Source organism: Cavia porcellus, unplaced genomic scaffold (genome assembly GCF_034190915.1).
Source record: "Cavia porcellus strain 051 isolate PalLab524CR breed Dunkin Hartley unplaced genomic scaffold, mCavPor4.1 scaffold_5, whole genome shotgun sequence".
In the NCBI taxonomy this organism is placed as follows: Eukaryota; Metazoa; Chordata; class Mammalia; order Rodentia; family Caviidae; genus Cavia; species Cavia porcellus.
The window spans coordinates 106582043-106599924 of NW_026947488.1; the positions used below are offsets into that span (position 1 = coordinate 106582043).

Sequence of the window (17882 nt, forward strand, 5' to 3'; positions counted from 1 at the left end):
GCAAGGAAGTGCTTACTGTGAGTTTGATGCTGAGAGCCTGGAACTGGCTGCATATCTAGTTTCAGTGACTTTTTACTGAGCTCTGCAAAGGATCCTCGGACGCCCTCAAGCATCACAATGGTAACTGGATGGTACTGGCGCTGGGAATGGGACACAATTGTGTGAGTTTTGGAAGGGAATAGGCAGAACCACTGTAAGTCCAGGAGGTCTTTTTGAGCAGCCCTGCGTAAAGCTGTGTTTGAGGCATGTAATGGTTTGGGGCAAATCTGAGTTCTGTCCTCAGAGTGAGAAAAATTATCATCTGAATTCCTTCTGTGAGACTGCTACTCACAATGATGATACCGCATAAACAGAACTAGCAATCTCACCACACTGAGTGTAGAGTTCTTGATCCAAAACAAGAAATTAGAAGAGATCCTTAAAATTCAGAATGCTTCCCACATGGATAGTCAGCTGGCCAGAAGCTACACGTGGTTCTGTGGATTTAAAATAGATTTTCACCTATGTATCTTCTATCTATCTATCTTTCCTTTTCTCATTTCTTTTTTTATTTTTTATGTTTGGATACAGAGCATATCTGTGTAGTCTGGCCTGGCCTTGAACTCTTGGCCATGCTCCTCTATCAGCCTCCAGTGGGAGGAGATTATTGTCCTGAGTAACTGCACCCAGAAAAAAGAACTTTGAGCCTGGTTTCTCTAACCCATTTCATCAGCCTGTGGGGTCTACAGGAAAGAGGGTTTAGAGATAAACTGGCTGTTTGTATTTACATTTCTGTTATCTCAGGAGTGTAGTAATTAGCAACTGCAAGTCACCATAGCAGAGGGCAATCTGCATTTTATTGTGGGGGAGAAAATTCATTGCTTATTCAAAGTCCAAGGTCATTGGCTATTCTCATTGTAATTCTTATCAAAGCCACTAATTTTGCAACTTTAAAAGAGGCCCTTACCTTTGCTAGTGTCTAATTTGTAGGATAAGTAAATAAACAACTTTTTTTTTTACAATTGAACTGCTGAAGCAAGCCATTTCATAGAGTTCAGAATGCTGTGGAGTATTTGGGGGATGGCGATGCACTAGACCCTGAGGGGAAAGTTCCTGCAGAGAACAACTTCCTGTAGGACATGCTGTTAATCCCACACTGAAAAAACAGTCAACTGGTGATAACAGGGATATAGAGATGTGATTAATGTGCGAATAGAAAGGGAAATGTGTCTCCTATGAAAGAATGGCTATAGATTTAGGGCTGTGCTTAGACTTTAACCTGAAATTTGAAACACTGAGCATGGCATGGTGGCATATCCCCTTAACCCTGGCACTCAGGAATCAGATACAGAAGGGTTCTTGCAAGTTTATTTAAGGCAAACCTTGGCTATGAAGTGAGCTCAAGGACGTGCTGTACTGCATTGTGAGACCCTGTCTCAAAAAGTCAGTAAAGAATTTGCAACTCTAAGGTGAACTTTTTCCTGAAGTAGGGGTATATTCAAATATTCAGGCTCTGCATGAGTATTAAAGAATAGGAATGAAAGTACTTTTTGAATGAGAAAAGCCAACTGATTAAAAGGAAATGGAAGGGCATAGACATGTGGAGGGAGAGAGAAAGAAAGGGTCTGTCTGACAGATAGTGTTGGGGCAAAGTAAACAGCACTGAGCCATAGAGGTGCACAAATATAACCCCAAAACCAAGGCTACCCTGGATAACTGAGCAAGAGCTTTTTCAATAAGAGATGCACATTTAGGGTTTATGTCCACCCCAAATTACCTTAACGAAAGTGCCTTAACTTAGATAATGAGGAGAAAATGCTTGCAGTTTAAACTTATATTGGACTTGTAAGTTGACACAAAGTTTCTATTAGTGATTCATGGCACAATGCAAAGTTTATAGGCTCATGTCAGTGATCCAGAAATGAGTCTTTGGTCTCAGGAAAAGGACACCATGGATGAACAACTAGTGATTTAGAGTGCCCTGCATTCAGTGAGGTACATGTGATGTTTAGTGTTGTACTATAAATTTGTCTTTCTGTTAGATCTGAAAAAAAGTTCAAGGCATTTGTATTCAGCAGGCTGAAAAAAATCTAATACTTAGCATGAGGTTTACAATAGCAGGTTTCTCTTTTTACATATTCAATGCATTTTGTTGTCATTTACTCATAGGTAGATCAAGTCATTTTAATTTCGAAACTCAAATAGCACTTTTGTGTCATTCCTTCATGTTATCCCATATAGAACATGGGCCTTACCCAGTTGTTTCCAGTTTTGAGAGCTGTATTCACCTATTTCTCCTGAGCAGCTCTATCAGGAGAGCAGTGCAATCCTGTTTGGAAATGTGAACAGTACTGTGGGCATTTTGTGTCTTTGTTTCCCTGGATTTTTTTTTTCTTATTTTTACTGATGTGGCCCAATCTGGTCAAACTGCTTGACATGTATCCTCCAGCCAAGAGGATAAAATGGAAATTTTAAATTGGTAGAAACCAAGGTGAGTGTTTAGCCATTAGGGTTAGGATGAGACATAACAAGTATTTCTGTAATATATCTTTTAATATCATCTCTATAATAGAGTTTCAGGTTTATAACTTCAATTGAGTGGTGTCATGCAGCTTCAGAAGGATTTGAACTTTTGGCACTTTCACCTTTCTAAAGAGAGAAGATTCTAAGGCACCTAGGACTCATTAGAGTACTGACTACATGCACAGCTGTGTGAGCATACAGAAAGAGTTCTAAAAGTTGAAAAGACCATGAAAATCACTAGATAGAGCACCTGGGGCTATACTCAAGTGGAATGGGGAAGGAGAAAATGCACTGGAAAAGAAAAAATTTCCCAATAGATATTTTGTGACTAATTTTCCATTTAAAAATAAGATTTGGGCATATTTGATTTTTCAAGATACAAATTATTCCTTTAGTTCCATGAATATGATCTAGTATTCTTAAATATGACAAGCTACAGAATACTGGAAAGATTTCATTCCATGTACAGATGATTTTGCCAATCTTTTCTTTCTGAGGAAGTAACTTGATTTCTATAGATTTTTTTTTTTTGTAAAATATTTTCATTTTCTCCTAAAAAGTTTTGAGAGAATCAGAAAATAATTACTACCTATGAAGAATATCTGTGACTGGAATTCTTACCAAAACAAAGGCTAGTGTTTTGTGATGATTACCTGTGGTGTTTTTCATGATGAGTATGAATCTTCCAACTCGTTTTTAAAGCCCTGCACTTCTTAGTGGATAACTAACTGGTTTATAGCACATCGCAAATGACTCACTTTGTATGTGCTTGACAACAACCATATAACCTGGGTTGGATAATAAGGGGGAAAGTAGTCTCCTCACTTCCTGTACATGAGCATTTGCCTTAGATTATTTGCCTCGGGTTTGCTCATGCTATCAGATTAAAATCTTCAACCTTCCAGGGGAGATACTTCAGCACAGAGAGAGAGAGAGGCAAGGGCCATGTACTAGATGCAATCTCATAGGTCATGCTTCCTGGTCACATGAATCCACATGCAGATGTCTTTCCTGATAACCCAGGTGCCTTCACACTCACAAAATGTGACAGTAGAAGTCTAAGCATCAGAGGTGTCAAGTTGTGTACATTACTTTTGAAAATTTAATAAGCCACAAGTGATTAATTTTCAACCCTTGAGAAGGAAAGGGCTATTATTGAAAATTTACCATGCTAAATCCTTGTCTATTCACAGGGAAAGGGTTGAGGGTGGGGCTGCGTGCTGCTCTCATTGTGCCCTCCTAACCCTAACACTAACCCTAACCCTAAACCTCCTGCTAGGATTTTTTGATAAGTCTGGATTCCCCTGAGATGTAGGGTAAAGTTCGGTGACATAGTTGGATATTTTATAAAAGTCATAATGCCGGAGACAACTAACTGTGCCAGTTAAATGACCGTTTATATATGTGTTGTTAAACAGACAATTGTATCCTCAATAGTGAGCTTCATTGTCATGAAGATGAATTGCAAAATAAATGAGCACACTCTCACAATTCCAAAGTCATTTTAGGATGTGTAAAAATCTCATTAGGATTTATTAAAAAAGTTAACATAAGTAAATTTTAATACACATTTTAGCATTGGCTATGATTAAAATAACTGTTAGGACCTTGCCAGGCATGTGTAAACTACTGTCTTATATCTAGAGTCATGTGATAAATGAATAAATTGTTGAATACCTTAGTTCTATACCTTATAATGATAATAGTTGGATTTTATGATAGGAATTCCACTATTTAATAGTGGAAGGTGAAATAAGGCTGTAAAGGACAACTTGCAAAGTTACTGGCTATTAAGCACCCAAACTGATCTCTTTGACTTAGGAAATTCACTTGTACATGCAATTTTTTAAAAACTGGGGTTCAAACTCAAAATTCTACATTTTCAGGCAGACACTGTGCTGCTAAGCTATATTCCATGAATTGTAAAAGAATTTTTTTTTTGAGTGCAGAGACAGAAGCACCATGGGTCATGTAGCTATTCTAATTCATTGTCAGTTACTGAACTTTGTTGAAGAGGACAAGATAAATGACACAGTTTGTGATTTTTTATAGCTCATTCAAATATGGTTTTTACATTTTTGAAATTATGTCAGTGTGAATTGCATGTGGTATGTGCTCATAATTTCAATCCACTTGTTTATACCTGCTCCATTTTTAGATGGCACATATCTGTATTTCAATCCAGAGATGTTGTCTGTGGTACATTATCTTATAAATTTTATTAATGTTTGATGAAACTTTAATGTTTCCACCATATACACTGTTATTTGAAAGTGGATACATTTGTATGAATTACAACTGGTTCTCTGTTAATTTTATTTTGTTTCTTGTGTCTTTTCTGTGTCCACTGATATCATTATAGGATGTCTTTCTCTAGATTTTAATGTGTTTAATTATATTAATTACCCAATAACACCACTAATACTTTTGAGAGTTTATTCTCTATTGTCCTTTAGGATATGCACAAATATAGAGCAATGAAATATCCTGTTTTCTGTAGAGTAATTAACATTTTCATATTTCAGCAGTTATCTCTATTTCTCTCTGGGAATTCAGCTCCCACAGGCTCAGGGCTGGACCTGTTATGGGCACTGTTGGCCGTATTGTAAGACTTCGTAAGACTGCAATGCAGATTAATGCCATGCACTCAGCTCATAGTTCTGCCTTGTGTTCTATAATGTTCTGAAATTGAAGTGTTTGTTCTTTTCCAGTATCTTTATCCACTCTTGTTAATATGTTTTGAGGCACTGATTTTGAGTAACTGAAATAACTCAAAAAATTTACATTCATTGTCATAGATTGTGAAATCCTTTAGTTAAGCTGTTTATTTGAAGCATGTAATTTAAAATTTGTGGTTTGATCTCTCATTCTAAGAGTATTCTTCATTTGTTTCAGCTTTTCATTTCTAATTTCATTCCAGCATTGTGTAAGAGCTTTCTTTTCATGACTTTGATTCCACTTCACTAACTATGTTATGTTCTGTACTGCTAGGCTCAACCTGGGCCACATGTGCAAATAGTTGACTTGTTTTGATGACTGTGTGCCATGTATTTCTGTGATAAAATATTCACTAGAATCCATCTGATATGGTGCTTTGATTTGTTATCATGTTGACTTGATGGTGACTTTAAATATTGCTCTGCCTTCCTGAGCTGTCAGTCACTGATAGATTTGTTAGGAATTCTTAAATATATTCTTATAAATGATTGATTTTTCTCTTCCAATCCTGTTTCTGTTTTGGTAGTTAGTTGCTCTTTGTAGTGGGATATGTATTAAGGAATGATATTAGTTTTTAAAGAAATGCAGATTGTACACATGGAATATAGTCAAACTAATGTAGCTTCAGTAGATTTGTTGAATCAGTGCCACCCAGGTATGTGTTTTTTTCACAGCTTTCTGTTTAATCTATCCTCAGCAGTATCCACATAATAACTGCTGCTCTCCAGGTGGTGTGAGTATTTGCCCATTATGTAGTTTTCTACCTATCCATCAGCTTTGCCACATGTTCTCTCCATTCCTTTTAATCTGACCTGTTCTCTTGATAATGTCACCTGCTCCCCTGATAGGCTGACCTGTTCTCCTTTTGGTGAATTTACCATTACACAACTGTTAGCTGTGAATTTATTGCACTGATATTACCACTGTAGTTTGCTTAGCACTATTATGGATATTGTCTCATCATTTCATGTCTAAAGACAGGTAGGCAGATATAAAAGACTAAATACCTGAATTTCAATTTATTGTTTTAATCATTTAAAGAAAGCTTATTCTCCTAAGTTTTTGTTTAGATTTAGTGATAACAATGAAAGTGTCCCACATGTATTCAGAGTGTTTTACCATTGGATCTTAGGGAAGAAAGGAAAGTAACCATGTGATAAAATCCTTTCAGATCAGAAAGTTTTATTGCATTATTGATGACAACTCTTCTTTGGAAATTTTCCAAAATTTACAATGTGTGCTTTTTCATGGAGACTGTTTGTTGTCATTGTTGTTTTGGATTTTTTTTTTTTTTTAGTTTCTTCCTTTTTACTTTTCAGGAACTGCTTAAAAAGTGCACAAAGAAATATTGTGTTAGGTTTTGTGGTATTTCTCAATGTAATCATTTTTTACTTTTGTTCACCCTGGCTGGTATGTGAATCAAGGCCAAAAATCAAGGCCTTTCTCATTTAGTCTTTTGGACACAGTTTCTGACTTTTTAATTTCTCTTGAAAAGAATCACATGTATTTCCAGGAATAATAGCACAAATTATTTTCTAGACATTATAAAGGAGTACCTTTTCTGTGGATTTTCTTAAACTCCATAGTAAAGGTGTTTGTGGAATTTAGGAGCTGAGTGTTGATTTAGTAAATCTAAATATTTTGTTCTTACACACTTCAATATTTGGGGATTTTCATAAATGTGATTTAGATTTTGTTTTCTGTTCAGTATTTCTCCTGAGTCAATAAGTTTTTGATTATTTTTAGATTTGTGCTCATTCATCTTTACTCTGAATGTAAAAATCTTTGTTATTTCCTTCCCTAAATGTTTTCTTGTTTAATTCCCATTCTATAGATTTCAGTTTCTTCTAATTTCCTTGGCTGCTTGCATTTCTCCTCAGGAAACTTTTTCATTAACTGTGTTTTGTAGTATAAATTGCATAGTCATTCACATTTCTCTTTCCCATGTCAATGCACATAGGCAAGGAGATTGCATATTTCAGAATTCTAGGACATACCTGTTTCTCTCTGAATGTAAATGAAATGTATTGTGCTTTCTTCTTGAGAGGTACAACATGAGCTGAATTGTGCAAAAATATTCTACTTCCATTTGGATGCATTGAAAGTTGTCACCCTTTCCTCAGATCCATTTGTCCAATGATATGAATGTTGAACTTTGAATGTTTTTCATGTTTATTATGCAAAATATTTCCTTGCTTAAAAGTATTGAACATTTGTAGGCTTTTTTTTTCTAACTTTCATCTATAATTGTTGAAAAAATCAAAGGTGTGTTTAGTTTGGTTATTTGGGGTTGGAAATTGAACTCAGGGCCTTGCACATATCAGTCAGTTGCTCATACCACCGAGATGTATCCCTGGTACAAGGCTGTGATTGGTAAATTACTGAATTAATTTTAATTTTTATTTGGTGATGGAGCTTGATGCATTGCCTCACTCTGTAGTCTGCACTGTCCTTATTACATAGCCCAGATTGGACACTACACATGGCGTTGCTGAAATTCCTGGTAATCCTCTTACACCAACCTCTCAAGTCCAGGGAGAACAGGCCTGTGCCACCCCAGTGGGCTGAACTCTTCCTTCTGTATTTAGTGACCAGTTATTTTGCTAAACCTCCATTTTCATTGCACTTCCAAAATCTTTTTTCCCACATTGTCTTCCTTTACACCCAAGTAGATTTTCTAGTATTCATGTACAAGGAGATAATTTGGTGTTCCTGGGTTATAGGATTATGACTAACTTTCCCTAATTTCCTTGCCTAAAGAATGGCTAAATAAACCTTTATTTTCATTAAATTTTAGTACTTCATAGACCTCCTTTCATATTCAACTAAATATTTATCTAGGAAAACATTTTCAAGAGTGTAAATGCGTCTAGAAAGAAAGATGAACTCAGTGTTATGAATAACTAGGTGTTTTGTCAATGTGCATTTGCAGGGTCCCTCTTTGAGCTCTTCTTTAAAGTCAGTAAAAATTAAAATATAAGTAGCTCTGCAAGTTAATCCATGCCACATTTCTGTGGTGTTTTGGCATTGTGTTATAGTTTGGCATCAGTGTTACTGAGTGACAATATTTGAATGCACTTGTGTTTTGATGACCTTGACATTGCAGCCAATTCTTGAAAGAATGTCCTTCAGTTAGACATTTTATAAGTGAAGCTGAAATATATTAGTTATGTTTCTAACCTTGAGCACTCTTGTTATTATGTAGGAGACAGTGAACTTTGAGAATGTAGCTGTGAAGTTCACCCTAGAAGAGTGGAATTTGTTGTCTCCATTCCAAAAGAAGCTCTACAGAGATGTGATGAGGAAAACATATATGAATATTACTGCAGTAGGTAAGTATGATGTTTTATTTATTTGTACAAAGAGCATTAGTAATTCCTCAGTATTTGAGCATGAATATTGCAACAAGGGAACTTGAAGGAATGAAATCATGTTACACTTTATTTAAACTTAGAAAAATATCAAGAGATATACTTGTTTTTATTTTGTTTTATTTGGGAATCCATAGAAAAGTATTTGAATATAGGAATCAGAGGTAGTGCTGATACTATATAACAAAAAACACTAATATATGAGTTTGAAAGTTTCCTTCCTGATCAACATCACGGGAATGTATGAGAGAAATTTAAATATTGTATTCTAATATATAGGAAATGAAGATAATTGTGAATTTTGATAGAAACTCATCTTCAAAATGACCATTTATGTATTCATGTGAATACTGAGGCTTTCATGATCTAAAAAAATGTTTTACATAGATTGAATTTTCAAAATGCAAATGAATGTTACTGTTTACAATAAGTACTTTGAAAATGTCCTATAAAATGTTTAGCTTTTCATGTTTGAATTTCCTCATACATTGTTGATTTATACATAAAATAGAAACATAGTAATAAATATTCAGAGATCTCAAAGTTAAAATAATATGTTTCATATTTTTTAACAAGTACATTCATCAGTTTTTGTTTTGTACTTTTGAGCCATGATTTCGTACTGTAGCTCAGGTTGACTTTAAACTTACAGTGTATCTCATACTGGCCAGAGCGTCCTGCTGCCTCCACCTTGTGACCTTTGAGTGAGTTGTACTGTGTCATTATGTACATTGGTTTTTCAGTATATTGTCAAAAATATTAAAATCATCAAATGTTAACGATCCACACAGTGTGTGGTTTAATGCAGCACATGAAAGGACATTTACAATCTCTGATATAAGAATAAATTTATAGGGGAGTTTCACAAATGGCAGCTTGCTAGAGGACTTGAGGGAGAGTGTCATAAATACTAGAATATGACAACATAGAGCGGGCCAGACAAATCGATAATGATTCTTATTAACCAAGGAAGTAAATGAAGGGAAAAATAAAACTGGGAAAAGGATGGAAAAGCATGGATGGAGAGCTGAAGCCCAATGTACTCATGGAGCCCTGTTTCACACTGTACTTGGCATGGCCAGAGGATTTAAGGTTGTGCCATGACCATGGCTGCCGATAATGGGAGTCTGCAAACCCTGCACCATTAACGTGGCACAATGACCAGTGGATCCAAGAGCAAAAGCTGTATTGGCTTTTGGAGACTGTTGGAAATTGATAACCAGGACCCTGCAAAGCAGCCAGGGCCAGCTGGCTGTGCCGGAGAAGACTGCAAGAAGCTTCAGAGCTCTGAAGCCAGACACCATATAGTTTTCTGACTGATCCATGCTGTACCGGGGTATGCAGTGAAGACAAGTGGTGCAATTTGCATTGGACTCAGGAAAAAGATCTGCACTGAGTCCCAGTGAGTACTAAGGACTGGGTCCCACAGCTGCTGTCGCTGGTTGAGGACATCTTGGAATTGGGCAGAGCCTGCCACCATGGCAGCATCAGTAACACAGAGAGGTCTGGTGGAGAATATCTTGGAGTTGGGCAGAGCTGGCACCGTGGTAACATCAGATAGTCATCCCTGGTGCAGAGAGGTCTGGTGGAAGACATTTTAAAATTGGGCAGAGCCCTGCACCATGACATTGTCAGTGACACAGAGAGGACTGGTGGAGGACATCTTGGAATTGAGCAGACCCAGCGCTGCAGGGACATTAGATAGTTGTTCCTGGCACAAAGTGATATGGTAGAGGACAGCTGGGATTTGGGCAGAGCCCTGTGCTAGGGTGACATTAGTCAGCTGCTTCTGGCACAGAGAGAACTGGCAGGTTCTGCTAGGGCTGAACCATGCCTCTGGTTGGGACCCATTAAGCAGATACAAAATTGTTGTGACTGTGATGTCCACAAGGTAGAGCCTAACTTGCAGATTGACTGGCACAGAGGCAGGAAGCTAGTCTGCATCATCCTTGCATCCCTGCCTACCTCATATAATAGCAAATTGGGGAGGGCAGCAAAACTGAAGTCAGCATGCTTCGGAAAGTCCCTAAGCAATATAGAGGAGGTCAGACTCCAGTCTGAAAGAAACCAGAAACAAGACAAGAGATAGAAATTAAAAAAATCTTGTTGCTGTATGTGAGAAAATAAGCCCAGGAGAAGTAAACACAGAAGAGAACCACCACAGAAACCATTCAATACTAGACACGGCATCAGCTGAAATAAAGAAATACCTTCATGACCTCATAGATAATTGAAAACTGTACTTCTGATCCAAGTGAAGCAAGATATAAAGAGATTAATTAAATGGTAAGCCCCACCCAAGGAAACACAGATGGAAGAACGTGGGAAATCAGAAAGAGAAACTTCAGAAGAAGAATTTAAACACAACCTAGAATACATGAAGCAGATCCAAAGATATTACCATGAAACTAAAAACACCATTGATCACTGGCAAAATGCCTTGACAGAAACTAAAGTTAGCCATTTGAAACTTGAAGAGAGATTTATGATATATGATCATGTAAGAAAATACCCCTTAAAAATAATGAGGAATCAGAAAGAAACAATTCAAAGGCTAGAAGGTGACAAAAGGATACATAACTTAAGAATAAAGCATATGAGTGAGGAAGCAGGAGCAGCCAAAAATGAAATACAAAGAATACTCACACAAATATTAAAGGAAAACTTCCCAAGTATAGGAAAAATAAATGATATCCAGATATATGAGGCATACAGAGCTGCAGCTACTTACAACCAAAACAGATATACGCCCAGACATATAATAATCAAGATTCCAGAAATCCACCAAAAGAACAGAATACTAAAAGTAGCCAGGGAAAAGAACCAGATAACCTACAATGGGAAAATTATCAAAATAATAGATTTATCAACACAAACTCTCAAATCAAGAAAGGACTGGGGAGAAATATCCCAAGACCTGAAAGCAAATAATTCTCTCTCAAAATTAATGGAGAAATAAGGTATTTCCTAGACAAGGAGAAACTGTGGGAGTTCATGGCCACCAACCCAACCCTATAGAGAGTGCTGAAGCACATTCTAGTCACAGGAAGGAATACCAGAATTCCAACAACAGTGGCAGAGAGGCCTCAATTAATGGGGTAGGCAGTGGAATGATGTAGTAAGGTGGACAAATTATAGCAGTAAAGTGGAGTAGCAGACATGTGGCAGAGACAGTAAGCTATAAGCTTTAGTATAGGTAGCTTTGATACACTATACAAAAAAGACAGAGGTCATTTTTAATAGTGTATCAGGATTTAAAAGTCACAGTAGTCTTATCACTCTGTTTAGCTTGAATTAATTTGTCCCAGTATGTCCACTCATATCAGATTTGAGGGCACAGACATCTGACCCAAAAATAGCAGGTTATACCATGGTAACCATTCTTAATTTCCTATTACCTTAAACTGAAACCCTGTATTACTTACATTGTCTTACTATGATGAATCTTATTTGAATCTGATTGGTTAGACTGTGGTTTCATCTTGACTGATTTTATTTGAATTTGGTATGCTTGATGTATCAACCGTAAAAGTAGAGGCAACTACTCTCTAGATGGCAAGATGTAAAAGATATCCACACTGGTTTTGATTATTAACAGCTCTCAAGTCCTACAATGTTTTCAAATTGTGTTTTTAGAAAAATAGCTATGTAATACTCTGCTTAACTATATTAAGCCTGATGATGTGGACAAGTCTATTGAAAATAACAAGAGGAGGAATAGTAACTATGGTAGATCACCTAATATTGTGTCTTATGTGTTCTTTTCATTGCATGTTTTTCTAGGAATTTGTTTTGTTGTCTTGTTATGATTTGTCTTTCCCTGTAATACAGACAGGATAGATATACACATAGAAATTCACACATGGGAAGATTTTTTAAAACTATATACAGGGACAGATTATATAATGCAAGATGTAATGAACAGATACTCTGAAGGAAAAGAGACACTAAGAAACACAATGTTAATTCTGTACCATTATGATATAAAATCTAGAAATACTATTATTCACTGTCCAGAGTGATATTAGTCCAGTCTCTTAACTTGAATTTCACCATATGTAAAGATCAGGACAGCTACAATGAAGAGAATGAGAGACACTATGGTAGTTATTATTGTCTCCCCCAATGTCAGATCTTGAAGATCTAAAAAGCCTTCATCATCTTTTAATGATTTGATTAGTTCTATAATATGCAGTATGTATTTAAAGTGTGCAAAGATGGGGACAACTATTTGGTAAGAAACTAGAGACAATTAGATAAACAGTGAAGATTTCCAGTGGACTTGCTTTGAAATCTGTATTTCTTTTAATTGTTTATTTTTGAACTGTTTTGTTCTGTTTTGATATGTTTAATCTTACCCTCTTTAAGATAAAAATCAAGTATGTAGGATTGATAACCATATTACTAAGTTTTTGTTAGATCATTGAGCAGAACTGTTGGCAGCGTCACTATTTGAATGTCACTTTACATACTTTAATTTTGTAACCTGGACAACTATTTTTAAGATAACAATATGTAAGTTATCAACTGGTGATTTCTAACCATTTATTTTTCTGTAATTCAGTATTATTTCTACCCCTTTTTTTCCCCATGTATTTTTTGTTTCTTTCTCTTTAAATAATATTTTAAAAAAGAATAAATTTATAGTAGCTAAGCTATGGTATGGGCCCAGATGCCCATCGCTGGTTGCCAAGGTAAAGAAAATGTGGAGTCAGCTCATAATGGTAGTATGTCCTTGCAATCCCAGCACTCTGGGAGGCTGAATCAGCAGGATGCCCACCTGATGCTCAGGCTGAGAAAGTTCATGGTCAATGAGAATCTTTCTCATAAAAAGAAATAATGCATCAGCAAATTTACTTCAGTCTAAGACCTGTGTTAAACTCTACACTGAAAAAAATATGCTATACAAGGAACCATATGGCTGTTTTCGTTTCTCAAGGAAGAAAAATAGTTGGACTTAATTGAAAGAAATCAGACACAGTAATGGAAATATCACAGGTTTGCTCTTAAATGGGAAATTAATAGCATATAAGAGGAGTAAAAGTAAAGAGAGATAATATAAGACAAGAAATCCTTACTTTCTATAGAAAAGAAAAATGATCAGGCTAAATAGATGCTGGGGAGAATGAAGACATGAGGAGCTAAAAAAATGATAAATATTTGGTAGTCATTTGTACCAATCTTTAAATGACATTATGTATCAAAATGGTATACCAATTTAAAATTCTCCAATGAAAACCATCCTCTTTAGAATGAGTAGTACTTTGAAAGTAGTACTGCAGCACAGTGAGTCAGTTAACTGTCAGAATTACTCATGCATCAAACCAGACTAGTCATCATAAATATCATTTGTTAATGAGGAGCTTTTCCCATTGTGATTGATATTTTTCTTTGTATTTTGTATGTATGTAAGCAACAGATATGATGAAGACAATTGTATAAGATTTGAACAACAGCAATATAAATGTAATGAAGATGTAGAGACCTGCAGTGATTTCCAGTCCTTTCGGAAGCATGAAATGAGGAAGATTACAAAAATACCCTGTCAATATGCACAATATGAAGAGTCAGATGTGATCTTAGTGAACACACTCACACTGAGCAGAAAATCTTTGTAGGTAAAAGTGTGAAAGCCCACAAAACACCTAACAGTGTTCAAATCAACAAGACACACCACAGCTTGGGAAACTCGTATGTACAAAAACACTATGAATATAGTTCTATTTCTTCACCCAATATTGAAAATCATGTTAGAAAATGTGGTAGAGAGAAACATCATATAACTGAGAAATGCACAAAAGCATTATCTCACAGTAATTTCTTTAAAAAACATAAGAAACTTCACACTGGAAAGCAACCATGTGAATGCAAGAAATGTGGGAAAGCATTTAGTAAACACAGTAGCTGTCAAAGAAATAAAAACAGTCACACTGGGGAGAAACTCTATGCATGCACTAAATGTGGGAAAGCATTTAGTACAGCCTCTGCTTGCAAAGCACATGATAGAACTCAAACTGGGGAGAAACACTTTGTATGTAAGCAATGTGGGAAATCTTTCAGTCAAAAAGTTAGCCTTATTACATGAAAGAATTCACACCGGAGAGAAACACTATGTATGCAACAAATAGGGGAATGCATTCAGTAAAGCCTCTGCTTGTAAAGCACATGATAGAACTCACACTGGAGAGAAACCCTTTGTATGTAAGCAATGTGGGAAAACTTTCAACCAAAAGGACTGGCTTATTACACATGAATGGATTCACACAGGGGAGAAACCCTATGTATGCAACAAATGTGGAAATGCATTCAGAAAAGCCTCTGCTTGTAAAGCACATGATAGAACTGACACTGGAGAGAAACCTTTTGTATGTAAGCAGTGTGGAAAAATCTTTCAATCAAAAATATAGTTTTATTGGACATGAAAGAATTCATACTGGGGAGGAACCCTATGGATCCACCTAGTGTGGGAAAGCGCTCAGAAGAGCCTCTTTTTTCAAACCTTAAAAAAGAATTGACATGGGTGAAAAACACTTTTTATCTAACAAATGTGGGAAAGCATTTATTATAGTGACTAGTTGTAAATTACATGATAGAATTCACTGTAGAGAGAAACCCTATGTGTGTATACAGTATGGAAAATCTTTCAGACAAAATGGTAACCTTAGTATACATGAAAGAATTCACACTGGGGAGAAACCCTTTGTATGTGAGCAGTGTTTCAAATCTCTCAGTCAGACTTCTACTCTTCTTCATGAAAAAACTCAAACTGGGTAGAAGCTGTATGGATACAACCATTATGGTAAAGCATTCAGTATGAAGAGGTGATACATAAACCCTAACTATCTTATGTAAGCAATTTGGGGTGTCTTTCAGCTATAGTAGTAGCTTTTGTGTATATAAACCATTCACTCTGTAGAAAAACCCTAGCTATATGAGAAATGAGTAAGTAGATTTGTTGACAAATTTGCCCTTCATAAACATAAATGATCTCACACTGGGGAAAAAAACCTATGAAAATAAGGAGTGTAGGAAAACTTTCCACAACTAGAGACATTGTTGCTACATGACAACTCCATCTGTGTAGTAATTCTATGCATTTCAACAGTGGTTGACAGCATTTAGTGCACAAAAATGCCATCGAATAGAGGAGTAATGCACACAAGGAAAAAACTATGTATGTAGGCAGTGTGGAAAAGATATGTTGGTTGCAGTGTTTCCCTTTTCCAAACATAAGATTCCTTCATACTAGGGAGTAACTGCACATAAGAAATATTTGGAAAAAGTTGAAATGACATAGGTGCTTACTTTCTGAGTGATGTCATATTGTGGCCTGAGCCTATGTATGCAATGTGGGAAAGCATTCAGTATAAATGGTAATGGTCAATCCTGTGAAAATAATAATCAAATGAAATCATGTACATAAGTGACCATTTTGAAAATAATTCATAAATTACTCATGGAGAGGAGAGCTATAAAAAATAATATAAGATTAGTGCTGTAAATACATGTTCACTGATTTCTTTTGAAAACACCCTCCAGCACAGTTATCCAAAAATGTATTCTTTCTTTTTTTACAAATCAAACAGAAATATCTGGTCTGTTTTTGTAGTCTTAATAAAAAGTACTGTGTTTAAAGGAAATTTAAGTATGTTGAAACTTTTTTCCCATGTTTTTGATCCACCGTTATTTTGATTTATTGAATGACACCCAATTTTCTCATGACTATTTTCCCTACCAGAATCTGTAAATCTTGTGTCAGTATACCCTGAATGATGGATACATTCATATACAAAAATGTGCTTCTATTCATGGCCTGTATCTATGTAGCCATGCTTATCATAAGATATACCATTACAAAATCTAAAGCAGAGTCAGTCACTGTTACAAATAAGAATGAACATAAATTAGGGAAAAATCTTATGTGTGCAACAAATATGCAAAAATGTTCAGTACACAAAAAGTTCTAAAATACATGATAGAACTCTCAATAGAGAGAAATCTTATATAGGTAAACAATGTGGGAAGTCTTTCAGTCAATATTGTAACCCTGTACATGAAATGAGTTCTTTCCTCTGTTTCTTGCTCATCTCCGTTTTTGAATGATGTATGCTCCTACTTCCTATTACACATCATGTACTTTTATACAAATTTAAACTCCATCCATCTTGTATTACATCAGTCACTTATGAGTAGCAGAATCCTGAATATGCAAGTGAATCAGGATTTCACAGAAGTTCCTAAGGTTCAAAGGAAAATGAATGAAATATAATTCCCAGGATAGTAATGGTGTCATATCATGACACCAAAAAGAAAGTCACCAGTGTGTAATAAATAAGGGTGATAATCACAAGTATGCAAATTAAATACATGAGAATTATAGAAATACATTTTTTCTGTGAAACAGTCTTGCTATGAAGTTCAGGCTGGGCTTGGGCTCACTTTTAATTCTAGACTGATCTTGGGGTCACTTTGTATCTAGAATGATCTTAGGTTCACTTTGTAATTCACTCTGATCTTGAACTTGTTGCAATCCTTCCACCTTAGCCTTCCAAGTCCTGGGGTTACAGGCATGCACCACCATGCCTAGTTTGTAGCAATATATAGTTATTTGAGTAACTTTCCATGTTAATAATATATAACTCTCCCTATTCAAAATATACTTTAAGGTACTTGGCATTTCTGCACACTCAATCCTGAGGTTAAATATTGCTGACAAATTACTACAATGTAGTTCCTACTTTTATTTCCTTATTTTAGAATTTTATCATGTTTTAAATGAAATGGTTCAGACGTAGGCAAGGTGGAGATTTCATGTGATTTAAGCAATCTGGAAATTTGAGGCAAGAGAATTTCAACTTTGCAATTTAAACCCAAGCTTAGCTACTTGAAACATAGTGAAAACTTGTCTATAAATAAAAAATAGTGCTGGGGAGATAGATCAATATAAATGTCCTGGATTCCAGTATCATCCATGAAAAGTTAAAATAGGCCTTATTTCCTGATAGGGCAGTAAAACCACTGGCCTCATCTCACACTCTGAGTAGACCTGGCCTGTTTTTACCATCCCACCTAAGAGTTTAAGAGTAATTTTCAGAATACATACACTCAAATCACCAGAATACAGTTTCCATCCTACTTACTGTATGTAGGTGTAAAATTGCAAAACATACAGTTATTCAACCCCTGCTATGTAAAGACAAGAGCAACCTCATTTTAAGTGCAGTAAGTCCTTGTGGAGCATTTCAGCACTCCATATGTCATCCAAGAATGGAACCCATCACTTTGCTAATC

The 17882-nt window shown here is 35.8% G+C and overlaps 1 long non-coding RNA gene across 1 annotated transcript; it reads left to right on the top strand.

Moving 5' to 3' along the window:
* Nucleotides 1-14071, top strand: LOC106026658 (uncharacterized). The gene is made up of 3 exons (XR_001200241.3): nucleotides 1-120; nucleotides 8426-8552; nucleotides 14011-14071. It is a non-coding gene; the product is annotated as an uncharacterized LOC106026658 (long non-coding RNA).
* The last annotated feature ends 3811 nt before the right edge of the window (nucleotides 14072-17882 follow it).